At 36.0% G+C, this 15,716-nt stretch overlaps 1 pseudogene; it reads left to right on the top strand.

Annotated features, from left to right (window-relative positions):
• Positions 1–10,369: 10,369 nt before the first annotated feature.
• LOC129402887 (U6 spliceosomal RNA) lies at positions 10,370–10,470 on the top strand (annotated as a pseudogene).
• Positions 10,471–15,716: the final 5,246 nt, after the last annotated feature.

The following is a 15,716-nucleotide window of genomic DNA, read 5'->3' as shown; positions in this document are numbered from 1 at the left end:
TGACCGTGCTATGCCAGGGGTAAAACCGGGGCTTCGGCATGTGAAGCATGCACTCTGGTCTACTGGGTTTTCTCTCCATCTTCTTTAGAGCTATTCCTAGTGGACTTTCTAGCTCCTTCGGTGACTAGAAGCAGATACATAGTCTACTCATTTTTCCCTTGGTTCCAGAACTACCAGCTAATCTGATACTTTAACCTCACTTCCACAGACAAAGACAAATCCTGCACTCAAAAAAATGTTAATAAATTGTCTCAAGTCACAACAGAAATAATTAGTAGGATTGGATTTTAATAATTTAAGTGTTTCTGATACTTCCTCCTATTACCAGGGTAATAAATTCATCTTTACAAATAATAAGGTCTCATTTAAAAAAGTATAGTTTCTTATTATGGGGGTCCTCTTGTTCTTTTTTTATAGTTTTATTTTGTGTTCTATAAATTCTTCAATCCATCAGGGTTTAAAGTACAAAGAAAATCATGAGATCCTTAACTTTCTACAGGCTGCTTAAATTTTATCCTGACTTGTCTTTTCTTCCTTTTTAACAATCACTGATCACTGCAGAAGAGTATGCAAATATAGACCAATCTACTTGTTTGAATCTTGTTTTGAAAAAGGATTTTAAAAAAAAAATTGCTAACCCTTAACAACAAACACTGTAGCACTGTAGCACTGTCATCCCATTGTTCATCAATTTGCTTGAGTGGGCACCAGTAAAGTCTCCATTGTGAGACTTATTACTGTTTTTTGGTATATTGAATACCCCACAGGTAGGTTGCCAGGCTCTGCCATGTGGGCCAGATACTCTTGGTAGCTTGCAGGGCTCTCCGAGAGGGATGGAGGAATTGAACCCAGCTCGACTGTGCGCAAGGCAAATGCCTTACCCACTGTGCTATCACTCCAGTTACCAACAAACAAACAGGAGGAAAAGGTGAGGGGATGGAATGTGAAGATCAGACCAGAAGTGACTTAAGGATAGTGGTGGAGGGTCAGTGGGATGATGTGTAGTGACTTCATGTATCAATACTCTAAACTTAAACACTATGGTAAACACATAGCCTAAACTACCATTAAAAAGTGAAAAGCCCCAAAATTGCTAAAACAAATTGACATTCTTCCCAAGGACTTCAGTTCTGGGTGTATTATCCCCATCCACCACCATACCCACATCTGGTAACTACCTTGTGGCATCTGATTTTAAGAGCAATTCTCGCTAAAGGAAGCCAGCACACAATCCTGGGTAGCTCATTACATGTAATTTCTAATATCTCAGAAATTTTTCTCTAAGGAAGACTAAAGGTATTTTCAGGAGAACTTAAAGTGACTCGCTTATTATTGTTCATTTAGGAAACTAACAAGGAATTATCTTTATCACCTTGGTTTCTGTTTACTGCTCATTCAAGCTTTCCTCAGGCTGTTTAATTGCCTTTTTTGTTTCCTTAAGAAAAGTTCATAAAATTGCTTAGTTTAATTACAAATGCATTTTATGTCTTGCTATCATTTAGGCACTGAAATCTTCACCCTAAATCATTGCCCAACTCTAATGTGAAAGTCAAATCTTCCTATTTTTCTATCATATTCATTCTCTCATATTTCTAGTATAATATTCCTTGACTTTGGACGACATGGAGAGACAGGAATCATGAAGTAATAATCAAGAATGGAATTCCATGAATTAATTACCAAGTACCTGGTTCTGAGACCAGTCTTCCTTTACCTTAATTCATTGAAGCCTTGCCCACCCACAAAACTAGGTACTATTATTAAACCAGTATGAAACACATGAAAATTCAGTTTTAGGGAGGTAATGTGTTTGGCCAAAGTGAAACAACTTAAAATAATAAAACTGGACCTAGGAATTTGTTCTAACAGCAAATGTACTTTCATTCTCTATACTTGGTTTCCAGAGATTTTTTAATTAACTTAATTTAATTTAAAATTTTGATAGATCTAAATACAGTTATAAAATATAATACTTATAGGATCCTTACCCACTTTACCTAATAGTTTCTTGCAATTTCTAGTGCAGTATCACAAGCAGGATATTTATTTTGACATAGTGAGATACAAAACATAGTTTTATTTGAAGGATAACTTCAGTTGCCATTTTAGAGCCACAATCACTTTCCTTCTTCCAACTCTAACTTCAGGCAACTGCTAATATCTTCTGCATTTGTATAATTTTGTTATTTCAAGAATGCTATGTAAATGAAATTATGTACTATGTGACTTTGGGGGACTGACCTTTTCAACTCATAACAATCACACAGGGTTTTTCTAATCACAGTGTAATAAACCTGAATTTAATACCATAAGGAAATTTAAAATTTTTAATTATCTAGCAATTAAAAATTACACTGAAAGAAGAGTTTAAAGAAGAAATCACAAAAAAAATCTCGAGATAAATGAGAATGAAAGTATAGTATAGCAAAAGTCATGGGATACAACAAAAACAGTGCAAATAGACATGTTTATGGTGTTAAGTCAATTTGAAAAAGAAAGAATATCTCAAATGAAGTTTAACTTTGCACTGCAAGGTACTAGAAAGAGATAAATTAAACCTAAGGTTAGCATAACAGAGTAAATAATAAATATTAGAATAAATTCAACCACGAATCACACAAAATCCCGTTGATCGTTGAATTTCTCGAGTGGTCTCAGTAACCTCTCCATTTGTCCTATCCCTGAGATTTTAGAAGCTTCTCTCTACTCGGTCTTCCCAATGATGCAGCATTGGAGGCTCTTTCAGGGTCAGGGGAATGAGATCCAGCTTGTTACTGGTTTTGGCATATGAATGAATACACCATGGGAAGCTTGCAAGGCTGTCCCATGTGGGCAGGAAACTCTATGTAGCTTGCTAGTTTCTCCCAGATGGAGAGCTTGCTTTTAAGTCTCTGGATGCTGGCCATTGATGGGATTTCTTGGGTTCCTCTGCCGGTACCTTCATGCGTGAGGCTTGCCCAAACATGTGGATAGGGGCCTCGAGCATGGCTGTGGCTACGTTCCGGTGGTCTTCGTAATTTATATAAAATTTATATAGAATAAATTCAATAATAAAATAAATAGAAAAATTAGTGAAATTGGCTGACCTGTAACTACATTAAATTTTCAAAAGTAAGCTCAAATAACAAAATCATAAATAAAAGAGGGGACAATAGAATTAAGGTCATGAAGGGGTCTAAAAAGACACTACTCTGAATAGTAGTCTCTACTATTATATACCCTCCAATTGGCTAACTTTAAAGTAAAAGATAAATTTCCAGAAATATATAATGTAGTAAGACTGAATCACAAAAAAATGAAATCTAAAGAATCCCAGACCAATAAGAATCCTGAATCATTAATTTAAAATAGCCTCCAAAGAAAATTTAAACATTCAATGACTTTAGATGCCTTCATCAAACATTTAAACAAGAGTTAACACCAATTATTTTTAACCTGACCCTGATAAAACCAGACAAAAACAGTATAAGGTGTGTATGTGAGGGGGGAGTCCAGGTGACGGGGATGTTATAGGCCAATGAAATTAGATGCAAAACTTCTCGACAATATAAGATGAAAACAAATTAATGGGATAGTAATTAATAGTATTAAACACCAGGACCAAGTGGAATTTATTTCTCAAATGCACAAATGTTTCATTGTACAATACCTCCAATCATCTTATAACTATATGAAGAACAAGAACTACTCAATTGTTTCAGCTGGTTTGTAAACAAATCGCTTGACAAAACTCAATACCCATTCCTAAGAATTAGTAATAAGAGGAAAGAACTGAATGTCACAGGAACATATATGATGAATCAACAGCAAATATCATAACTAGTGGGAAAAAATTTGTCCGTTAAGATTAAGAACAAGGTAAGTGATGAACATATACTGATTCTATTCAAGATAGCACTGTCAGTTATAGGTAGATAAATTAGACCAGTAAAAAATTAAAGGCAATCAAGTTGGAAACTGTAACACTGTATCACTGTCATCTGGTTGCTCATTGATTTGCTCGAGCAGGTACCAGTAACGTCTCCTTTGTGAGACTTGTTGTTACTGTTTTTAGCATATCAAATACGCCATGAATAGCTTGCCAGACTCTGCCATGCAGGCGGGATACTCTCATTAGCTTGCCGGGCTCTCCGAGAGGGAAGGAGGAATCGAACCTCGGTCAACCACGTGCAAGGCAAATGCCCTACTCGCTGTGTTATCACTCCAGCCCCGAAGTTGGAAACATAGAGTAAAATTCTGTTGTGAATAATTTAATATTATATTATATATTATTATATAATATAAACAATTACACAATTTTCAAAACTAATAAATGATTCAGCAGTTTCAACATTAGCACAAAAGTCATGTGTGCTTTCTTTACTCTGCAGTAGAAAATTGGAAAAGGAAATTAGAATAATCAAATAGGAACTGTTATAAAACACAGAATCCTATCATTTACAGCCACATAAAAAGTAATAAAATACAGAAAAATTTAATGAAGTTACAAGGATTATAACCTGGAAACTGCAGACTATTGTTAATAGAAATTTAAAGACACAAATAAATGAAAGTCATTTCATGCATATGGATTGGAAAACTCAATAATTTTAAAATGTCCATAGTACTCAAAGCAATCTCTAGATCAAAACAATTCCTATAAAAACCTCTGTGCTTTTTTTGTCTTTCAAAAGTAAGAAAAATATACTTATTAAATTATTTTGAGGTTTTAAAGGACCTCTAGTAGACAATAAAATCTTGAAAAAATAAGAGAAAGTCTTTATATTTCATGATTTTAAGACATTTCACAAAATCATATTAAGACAGTATGACATTGGCATGTGAATATACATCTAGACCATTAAAAAGGTAGAGTGCAGAAGTAAACTTTTATGTGTATCATCAAATCCTTGTCAAAGTATCACCTTTGTTTTCTGGATCAAATGCAAATTCTTTTTGAATGGAAAAACCAACTAACTTCTCAACATCCATTCTAGTCTTTAGATTTATAAAATTTATGCTAATAACATATAAAAGTTACATGGTTAAAAGATGTTTTCCTATAACAACATTTTTGTATGTCTAACTGACTTAGCAATTGTGAGAATTTCTAGGCAGTGGTTGTTAATATCGCCTTCAGTCAACAAAGATGATTGAGCAGTCCTTATCTTAATAATTAAATTAAATGATACTTATATTCCCTTGTAACTTTTCCTCTCTCCTCTCTTACTACTTTCAACTTGCATTGAGTAAGCACTAGACATTGGAGATATTAAAGTCAGATTTAAACTTGGGCATAATATATCTTTAAGTATTCACATTTTATGATAAAAGGCATTTGTTCACAAAATAAGAGGATTGAGAAATAAAACTTCAGTGTCATAAAATCAATGGCTCTGTTTCTGAATAGTAGGCCCACAGGAATAATTTTACTTAATTTAAATTATGGTGTTATCTCTCTTAATCTCCTTACAACAACCTTACAAAGTAGACCTAATTTTCACCTAATGAACTCTGAAGTAGTATGGTCATAATATAACTAATGATTGGGATAATTGGAATATAAGCTAGATCTCTCTGATTCCAAATCTGGGTCATTTGCACTATGTGATATCCCCTTGATACTAAATTTAAAAGGGATATCAATATCCATTTGTTGGTGCAATCATGGCATGTGCATAGAAGGGATAATTGATGATCTAGGTCCTGAAAGATGTTCAAATTCTTGGCAGATGAAAGGAGTTACCTAGAGAAAATGAATTCCATAAAAGTATATTTCAGCAATGGAAACTATCAGAACTCTGCACATGGCCTGGAAGTATGTCTTCAACTGAAAGTACAGGATTATATATTTTCTATTGTAATGTGTATACAGAACTCAGTAGAACAGCAAAAAGAATGATTATTTAGAATAAGAAAATAGGCGGTACCTGAATTGTAATGGTCAGCTTAACAATTTATTTACTTCATGAGATTGTGTATGTGTTCTAAGTTGATTAAGCAAAACTATGATGTTTAGTAGGTTAGCTAAATTAAATGGTACTTTGACTTACAATATTTTCAACCTATAATAGATTTATCAGCTTGTAGTCCTATAATCATGAAAGAACTGAACATACAGAATGATGAATGTCAAGCTAAGAAGTGTTTGCTTGAGCTTATGTTCAGCCTCAAATGGAAGTTTTAGTATTGTTACATTAATAGTGCCTAGTGTATCATGACTACCTACATTTCATAACTTCATGTCATTTCTCTCCTATTTTGAGTCTAGGTTTGACCGTCTGACTTGCCATGTGACTCTGGCTAATACAACATCAATAAACACAATGTAAATAGAGATTTGTCATGCACTTAAATCAGGAGTGCTTCCTTTTGGAAGTCTGCTGTCTCCATGTAAGAAATAATGTAGGAGGGCCATGTGGAAGCAAACCAAGGCACCTTAGTTCTATTTAAATAAGGGCATTTTAAATTTCTACCCTCATAAAGCTATCCTGAATGATCCCAGGCCAGATCATCAGAATTACTCAACTGAATGCAATCCAAACTGAAAAATCATGACAGTAATTTTAAGCCTTTAAACTTTAGAACAGTTTGGTAAACAGCAATAAATATTGTTCATCAATATAAAAACTCATTGCTGATAAGGCTTCTCTTATGTGCATAAACAAGAAAGCTTCATGGTTGAATTAGTCATGTACAATGAGTCAATACTGTAATTACTTGGAAAAAATAGTAAACACTCATACAGTCAGGACTTGTATATGAGAGAGATATACAGAGTTATTCTAAGAGGCCCTTCAATTATAATTATTGGTCACTTCCGGAATAAGTCATTTTGCCCACAAATAATGAATTGTTGCCTAAAACAAAATTCCTTTGTTCTATGTGCACTCAGACAGTGTTGGGATTTCATCTTGCTTATTATATCTTAATTTAAAATACATTTTCATTGAGAGAATATAGTATCAGGATGAGCAACCTTATGATCCATTTCATTTTGCTCCTTGCAGTCTGGTTAACAATCCATTTTAATAAGCAAATGGCACTGTAACCATAGTCCGCTGATGTAAATGAGAAGATGCACTTATCTTTATTCTTCACCGTGATTACCTTTTATTTATTTTTGAAAGCCCCTGAATTTCATCTTATTGTTCAATTGGGAATCATACCTATTCTATTCAAAGCAGCATTTTAATTTTCAAATTCTAAGCAGAGATTATTTCTCTGACTCATTTTGCTCTTCCTTTTACTTTGATTTCACTGAATGCCATTTCTGCCATTTTCCCTGTGCTTGTTAGAAATCACTTTAGCTGTCATGTTCTCATGGTTTCTATTTCTATACTTTGCTCTCATCCTAGTTACCAACATGAAGCCTTTCTTTGGCATGGAATAAATGAGAATTTGGGGACTAAATATTTGCTTTCCAATATTCGTAGTTGTGTGTATTTAGGGGTGTAGCAAACCTTGGGGTCTTAGTGATGAATATTTTTTATGAACAAAAAAAAGTTAATTGCCAGATACAATTTCCAATAGCTCATGGGAATATAAAGTGGTGAATACAATTTGTTTTATACTATTTTCCAAATAACTGTCCACCATTTTACCTATATATTCATTGCAGCACTGTTCACAATAGCCAAAATATGGAAACAACCCGAGTGTCCTAAAACAGATGACTGGTTAAAGAAATTTTGCTACATCCACACAATGGAATAATATGCAGCTGTTAGGAGAGATGAAGTCATGAAATTTGCTTATAAATGGATAAGCATGGAGAGTATCATGCTAAGTGAAATGAGTCAGAATGAGAGGGACAGACAAAGAAGGACTTCACTCATTTGTGGAGTATAGAATAACTTCACATGAGGCTGACACCCAAGGACAGTAGATAGATACAAGGGCCAGGAGGATTTCCCCATAGCTGGAAGACTGCTTCATGAGCGGAAGAGAGAAGGCAGATGGAATAGAGAAGGGATCCCTAAGAAAATGATGGCTGGAGGAACCAGTTGGGATGGGAGATGCATGCTGAAATTAGATAATGGACCAAACATGATGACCTCTCAGTATCTGTGTTGCAAGCTATAATGCCCCAAAGTATAGAGAGAGTATGTGGAATAGTGTCTGCCATGGAGGCAGGGGGAGGGTGGGAAAGGGGGAGTATACCTGGGATATTGGTGGTGGGAAATGTGCACTGGTGGAGGGATAGGTGTTTGATTTTTTGTGAGATTGTAGCCCAAACAAGAAAGCTTGTATCTATCTCACAGTGATTCAATAAAATGTAAAAAATTTTAAAAACTAACTGTGTCCGGAACATTGTACCATATATCAGAATGACTTGTGCAAAAATTGTAATAGAATGAAGAATAAAATTAAAAATGTATACACTCTGTAGGATGTGAAATTGTGTGTTTTGGAAAATACACACTTTCTCTTCTTTTGTACTCACTGGCCTTCAACTTGACACAATTTGTCCTGTTAGAATTCCAGTGCAAACATGAAATGTATGTGAGGAAGAATCCCCTTGTGGGTTTCCATAAACAATGTGGTCTGCTTTTTTATGTGAAGTGGGACTTTCACACATCAGTCTGAACTCTTAATATTGTGTGGAAGTAAGAAATGTTGTATGTTAAGCCAGCATCAAGTCCCTAGTGATGATTCATGGTACTAAAGAAAATTAATTATTTGTATGCATATACTTTCACTATGAACCACATATTCTGCTGATGTTAATCTCTTTTACCTCCAATCTGCTTTTTCAATTACAAAAGCATATAAAATAATCTGTTATACTGGGACTGGAGAGATAGTACAGTGGGCAGGACACTTGCCTTGCACGTAGTTGACTCAGGTTTGATTCTCCAGCACCCCATATGGTCCTCCAAATCCACCAGGAGTGACCCTTGAGCACAGAACCAAGACTAAGCCCTGAACACAGCTGGATGTGGTCCCCAAACCAAACAATAACAAAAAGACTGTTGTTGAAATTGACCCATATAAAATGGAATTCAGATAGGCAGTTTCAATTGCCGTGTAACATATGGCTTTCTCAATGTTCAAAAAGTTACTTCCAATCTGGGGCTTTCAAGATAGCTCAAAGGGCTGAAATGAAAGATAGCTGAAAGGGCCGAGTTCAATCATTGGCACCCCTTTGTTCTCCTAGTACTTTCTCTGGGCATTGAGCCAGGATTAGCTCCTGAACAGTGTCAAGAGAAAATAAAATGACATGCAACACAAAACAAACAAAAAAGTTACCTGGAATCTTGTTGTCTAGCTTAAAATCTCTATCTGTAAATTAGAGGGTGTTTGTATTTCATTCCTCTTCAGTCAGATTGGATGAAGCAAATGTGGGAGAATATAAAGCTCTCACCACATCAAAACTTAAAAAAGAGGAACTGGGCAGATAGTACAGCATGTAGGGCACTTGTCTTGCATGCAGACCACCTGAATTCAACACCAATACTGTCCCCTGCGCGTGGCCAGGAGTGATCGCTGAGCATAGAGCTATGAGTAAGTCATGAGCATAACCATGTGTGGCCCTCTCCAAAAACAAAACAAAACAAAACTTCAAAGCAATTGTAACTTGGCTTTGTAGAAACAAAATCATCAACAATCCAAGTGACTTTCTCCTGTTCCTCAGAACCTGGTGATCTACCAGTCTATCTTCTTTGCACATATTCATTATTCTATTTTTCTATTTACATTAAAATTCAATTTATCATATTCATCAGTTTCACAATGTTCTCTCAAATTGTCTTCCTACTCTGACATTTACTGCTACCAAGATATTTTGTATTGAGTTTAAAGTATTAAGGAAGAGAGTCTTAGAAATCCAGTTATCCTGTTTAAGCCAAAGTATTTAGGTTATGAGTCAAAAGCTTTTGGTTGGGATATAAAACACAACAAGTCATAGGTTAGAAAGGGGTTAAATTGTGTATAGCACTGATCCTTTCCCACTACAGGCAGCACTACAACGCATATGGATTATGCTTACCCTGCTCCAAGAGGGATGAAAAAACGTTAAGTTACAAGAGAAAAATGTTATCTGTGCACTACTTATGCCATGATAAACAGCAGTGCTGTGAGCTTTCTGTGCTGAAATGCTATAGGTGCACTACAAATCACTATGGGAAGAGATGAACTTCTGATGATCTCATAATTAAAACTTCAGTAGTTTCTTTTTTTTTTTGCTTTTTTGGTCACACCTGGCGATGCACAGGGGTTACTCCTGGCTCTGCACTCAGGAATTACCCCTAGGGGCGCTCAAGGGACCATATGGGATGCTGGGATTCAAACCTGGGTCGGCTGCATGTAAAGCAAATGCCCTACCCGCTGTGCTATCGCTCCAGCCCCAAAACTTCAGTAATGTTTTAAAATTAGTTTTTTTTTGCGCCTGCTTTAGCAGTACAAATACTAATATTGGCACAATTCGGAAGATAAGCATGGCCCCTCCACAGGGATGACACACAAATTCATGAAATATTCCATATAATTTTATACATATATAAAAGTAACAAGGGCAATTCACTTTCAACGAAGAGGGAAAAAGTAAAAAGTGTATTGTGAAAGAACAATGAATAAATAAATAAAATATGTATTTTACTATATATTGTGTATATAAAAGTGTATTGTAAAAGAACAATGAATAAAGAAATAAAATATATATTACTATATATTGCATGTATTCTAACAGAATAGTATGTAACAGAGAGCAGAAGGAAGAATTGGATCAAGATATGGGGTAGGAGTAAATTTTTCGGAGGAGCACTATATACAAAAGTCAAGACTTTTTCAACTTTACCCTTCTCTTCATATTCTGTTTCCTGAAAACTCAAATGATTTCTCTGGAGTTAGGAGAAGCCAAAACAGATTGACCTGAGGCTTGTCCTTTAGAAGACATGACAACATCTATTTGGGAGAAGCCACCTCATTGCATTCTTTTGACTTGGAATGAACCAAGATAGAATCTTAAGAATATGTTTGTACTTACTGATGAAGACCCCAGGGCCCTGGTCAGTATCAGTTGGTAGGATCTGTGCAATAGAGTCCTCTTAGTCCTGTAGCTGCTCTCGTAATGACCATACTAGGCAACACACCCTCCGCGACATTTCTACATGCAGTGCATATCCACTGACGTTCCTCACACTCATACTCATCATTCTCCCTCACAACTATGCATGAACTTTCTGAAAAGCTATAGAATATTTCCAAGCAGTTGAGCCACACATTCTCTGCTGAGCATAAAACCAGGCCTCTACTCCCTCTCTTGGAGCTTTTTCTCCAGCTTGTACTGGTGGACATCCTGCACAACTAATGTTGTTTTTAAGCTAATGAATCTCTTTTTTATTTAGTTACCCCAGTGCTGTTTTGGAGGGCAAAGACATTGCTGCATTTAGAGTGCTACAATAGTGAGACAGGCTGTCTACTTAACAGTGAGTTGACTATCACTGCATTACAGCATTGAAAAGTGTTTTCTAGTTTCATTATTTCTCTGAATCTAACTTTGAGCTAATTGGTCTTGGAGTGACAAGAGACATATTGATGAAGACTCAATGCTTAACACATGCACTCTTATTTTAACTTTTGTTAAATTAGAGAGCCATGATTTACATAGTTATTGAGATTTACACTTCAGGCATACAATAATTCCCCACAGTCCCTCCATCATTGTCAATTTCCCTCCACCAGTGTCTCCAGAATTCCTCTCCCCACATTCCTTCCCTGCCTGCCAATGTGACAGGCACATTACAAAGTTCCAATGGTTGTCACTTAGATCTCATGCTTTCAGTACTGTTGAATCTGTGTTTGGAGCAGATGGCTATAGCCTTCACTCATATCACTGGGACACCAGAAGTCCTGATGCCTATTAACCCATTACTCCTTGGTTTCTTCTCCCCCAACACCCCAGTTTCTTTCCTTCTCTGTCTCCTCTATAAACACGGGGTCAAGGATGATCTTAGCAACCCCATTTTATGACAGTATATTTCCTGTCCAGGATCCGATATTCCACAGATAAATGAGATTATCCTGTGCTAATCTTTCTTCTTTCAGCTTCCTTCACTCAACATATCTTCCAGTTCCAACCACGTTGCAACAAATTGCATGAATCCAACATTCCTTGCAGGTGCATAGCAGTCCAATGTTAACAATATACTTAAACAACACTTAACACTCCAAAGGAGAGAGAGTAAAAGGGAATGTGCCTGCCACAGAGGCAGGGGGGATGGGGTTGGGGTGGCGGGAGGGATACTGGGAACACTAGTGGGTGGAGAATGGGCACTGGTGGAGAGATGGGTACTCGATTACTGTATGACTGAAATGTAATCACAGAAGTTCGCAAGTCTGTAACTGTATCTCACGGTGATTCATTAAAATAAATAAATAAAACTATAAAAATAAAAATAAACAACACTTTGCACTTTTAAAACAACAAACAAAAAATGATACAGTGTCAGTGTTCATTGTAGTGGGTAAACTAAATCCCTTTCTTGAAGAGGACAAATCACTCTGATTGTGGTAACAAAAGAGCAAGGTTAGTATTTTGTAAAAGCATTAAGGTTTCTCATCCAAATTTTACTTAGTAACAGTTCCTCTCAGACTCATGTCAAAGCTTTAGAACTGTCATCAACCAACAGCACAGAGGCCAGAGAGATAGTACAGTGAGTACAGGTGTCAGGGTTTGATTCCCACCACCCCATATGATCCCACAAACCTCTGAGTGCAGAGCCAGGAGTAAATCTTTAGCACCATCAGGTTTGACCCTCAAACAAACAAACAAATTCTAAAATAAACAGAATGGAAATCATCATTTACATGTTTGAAAAATTTACAATCGATATGTGATACATTACAATTTAAAAAGACAGATTAAGGGCCAAAGGGATAGTACAGCCTACCTTGCATGCACTCACCCAGGTTGGAGCCCCGGCGACACTTTACCCTATGAACCCACCAGAGTGATCCCTGAGCACAGAGCCAGGTGTAAACCCTGAGCACTGCCTACTGGGTATGCCTCCCCAAACCAAAACAATACAGGTTAAGAGGTTTCTGTTTTCTTTAAACTTACCCTTGTGAGGCACACATGGTGCCATATACCAGGACTGTCATCTTAATTTCCTCCACAGTTATCTTACTGTCAAGCTTTGTAGGTGAGTTTTTATTAAATATAATATAAGGAGGGACTATTTGAAAACTATTTTCTGACTATCTACAAAACGGTTTTCATGGTGTTCACTCCACTACTTACCATTTTTATGTGATATAAAATAGAATGTTATTGTCCATGAATGAAGAGTCCTCAGGTCAAGTTCTGGTCTTCCTTTTAATGTAATGATATAATAGTCCCTTGTTTATCAGCCTTGGCTGTCAGCAAATTGGGAAATAAAATAAGTTTTTAATTTAAGTAATGAAGATTGCATCATGAGGGGGGATAGAATTATCCCTTCTCCCCTAACTTGTTTATTTAACTATCCCTTTTAAGTTCATTCATTTGAATCATACATATAAAATTAATTTGATAAATAGATAAAATTTAACTGAGTAAAAGTCAGGAGATAAAGAAGGTAGCTGCTTAACTACATTGATTAATGAATCAGTTAATATATAATAAATTCCATTGAATGACTGATATTTGAAATATGAGTTGTTTTGTGAGTCTGACTTAACCCTCTTTTCCCTTGCTCTACTAGCTGTGCCGTAATAAATTACCAGCAATAAAGTTCAAGCAGAATGTAACTGAAGAAAATTATCTAATTATCTTACTGTTATTATTGATGACAGATCAAAATACTTATTTACCATTCAAAACATTTTTTTCCTCAATAGTAAATATTGACAGAATGAAAATAGAATTCAATCTCTGGTGCATTGCCAAGAAGCCTGAAGCTGCCAACTGAAGTAAATACTACTTTACTACTGCTTGAGATTTATTCGCATCATGTCCTTTATTTTTGTGTTTATAGTTAGGGTCTGTATTTGTGCACATGTACATGTATGTTGGACTGGAGTGATAGGACAGCAGGTAGGGCGTTTGCCTTACACTCGGCTCACCCAGGTTCAATTCCTCCATTCCACTCGGAGAGCCTGGCAAGCTACAGAGAGTATCTGCACGTACAGCAGAGCCTGGTAAGCTAGGAGTGCCATATCTGATATGCCAAAAACAGTAACAACAAGTCTCACAATGGAGACGTTACTGGTGTCCGCTCGAGCAAATCAGTGAACAATGGAATGACAGTGCTACAGTGCTACATGTATGTCTGCATGTGTCAGATTTCATGAACACCAACTTCTCTGCTCAGCTGGTATGGGACAGAGAAGTGTTTGTTGTAATGCCTAGGACAGAGTTTATATGTTCAAGTTTGTATGGACAAACCTATACCACATTCAAAATGAGTAATGGCTATATACAACATGTTTAATTTTATTCATACTTATATCAGAAATTATTACTTTTTGTGTTATAATTTTTTATTGCTACTGTGCTCTTGGATGATGAACATGGCATATTCTCAACAAGTAAGTGCTGATGAACAAAACACACAATTCTCAACAGTAGAGAAATAGAATTAGGTGAAATAATGGTTTCAGGTGAATGAGAAAAGTTAAATAAAGGGGCGGAAAAATGCATATGTGAGTAGAGTGTGCCAGTAGAATCCTTTTCTCTAAAATATTAATTATAACAATTTAAATATAAATTATAACATATTAAATTATAGATACTTTTCCATTTATCAAGCACAACAATATAACCATACCTTCAATTATAGTAGACACAACTTAGAAAACACTGATAAATTTCAGCTACTAAACTATTCTGGTTAACATCACTGGTTAACATCAGTTTTGAAACTAATAGATCTGACATAAAAACTTTAAGAACTTTCTCCATCAACGGAAATAGAAACAAATAATGTCATATTTTAATAAGGCTCATTACTCAGGTCTTACTTATTACCCAGGAATTATACTCAGCAATATGCGAACCTATCTTTTCTGGATGAAAATTGTGTTGGCTTGATTACCTTTCTGCCCATTGTCCAGCCCTAAGTGCTTGATTAGTATACATAATATTAGTATACATAATATTAGTCCAGCCCTAAGTAACTTGATTAGTATACATAATATACATAGTAACTTGATTAGTTCAACCAGGGGTATAATATCAAGAAATCTGGATTCATAATAAGAACCCTTGATTTTTTTAAAATTTTATTGAGTCACTGTGAGATAGTTACAAGCTTTCATGTTTGGGTTACAATCACACAAAAATCAAACACCCATCCCTCCACCAGTGCACATTCCCCACTATCAATATCACCAGTATACCCCTCCTTTTTCACCCTCCCCTTGCCTCCATGGCAGAAAATATTCCACATACTCTCTCTCTCTGCTTTTGGGCATTATGGCTTGCAACACAGACACTGAGAGGTCATCATATTTGGTCCATTATCTAATTTCAGCATGCATCTCCCATCCCAACTGGTTCCTCCAGCCATCATTTTCTTAGGGATCCCTTCTCTATTCCATTTGCCTTCTCTCTTCCGCTCATGAAGCAGTCTTCCAGCTATGGGGAAATCCTCCTGGCCCTTGTATCTATCTACTGTCCTTGGGTGTCAGCCTCATGTGATGTTATTCTGTACTCCACAAATGAGTGCAGTCCTTCTTTGTCTGTCCCTCTCATTCTGACTCATTTCACTTAGCATGATACTCTCCATGCTTATCCATTTATAAGCAAATTTCAT

Source organism: Sorex araneus, chromosome 2, assembly GCF_027595985.1.
Source record: "Sorex araneus isolate mSorAra2 chromosome 2, mSorAra2.pri, whole genome shotgun sequence".
NCBI lineage: Eukaryota > Metazoa > Chordata > Mammalia > Eulipotyphla > Soricidae > Sorex > Sorex araneus.
This window is presented reverse-complemented; position numbering and strand designations above follow the sequence as displayed.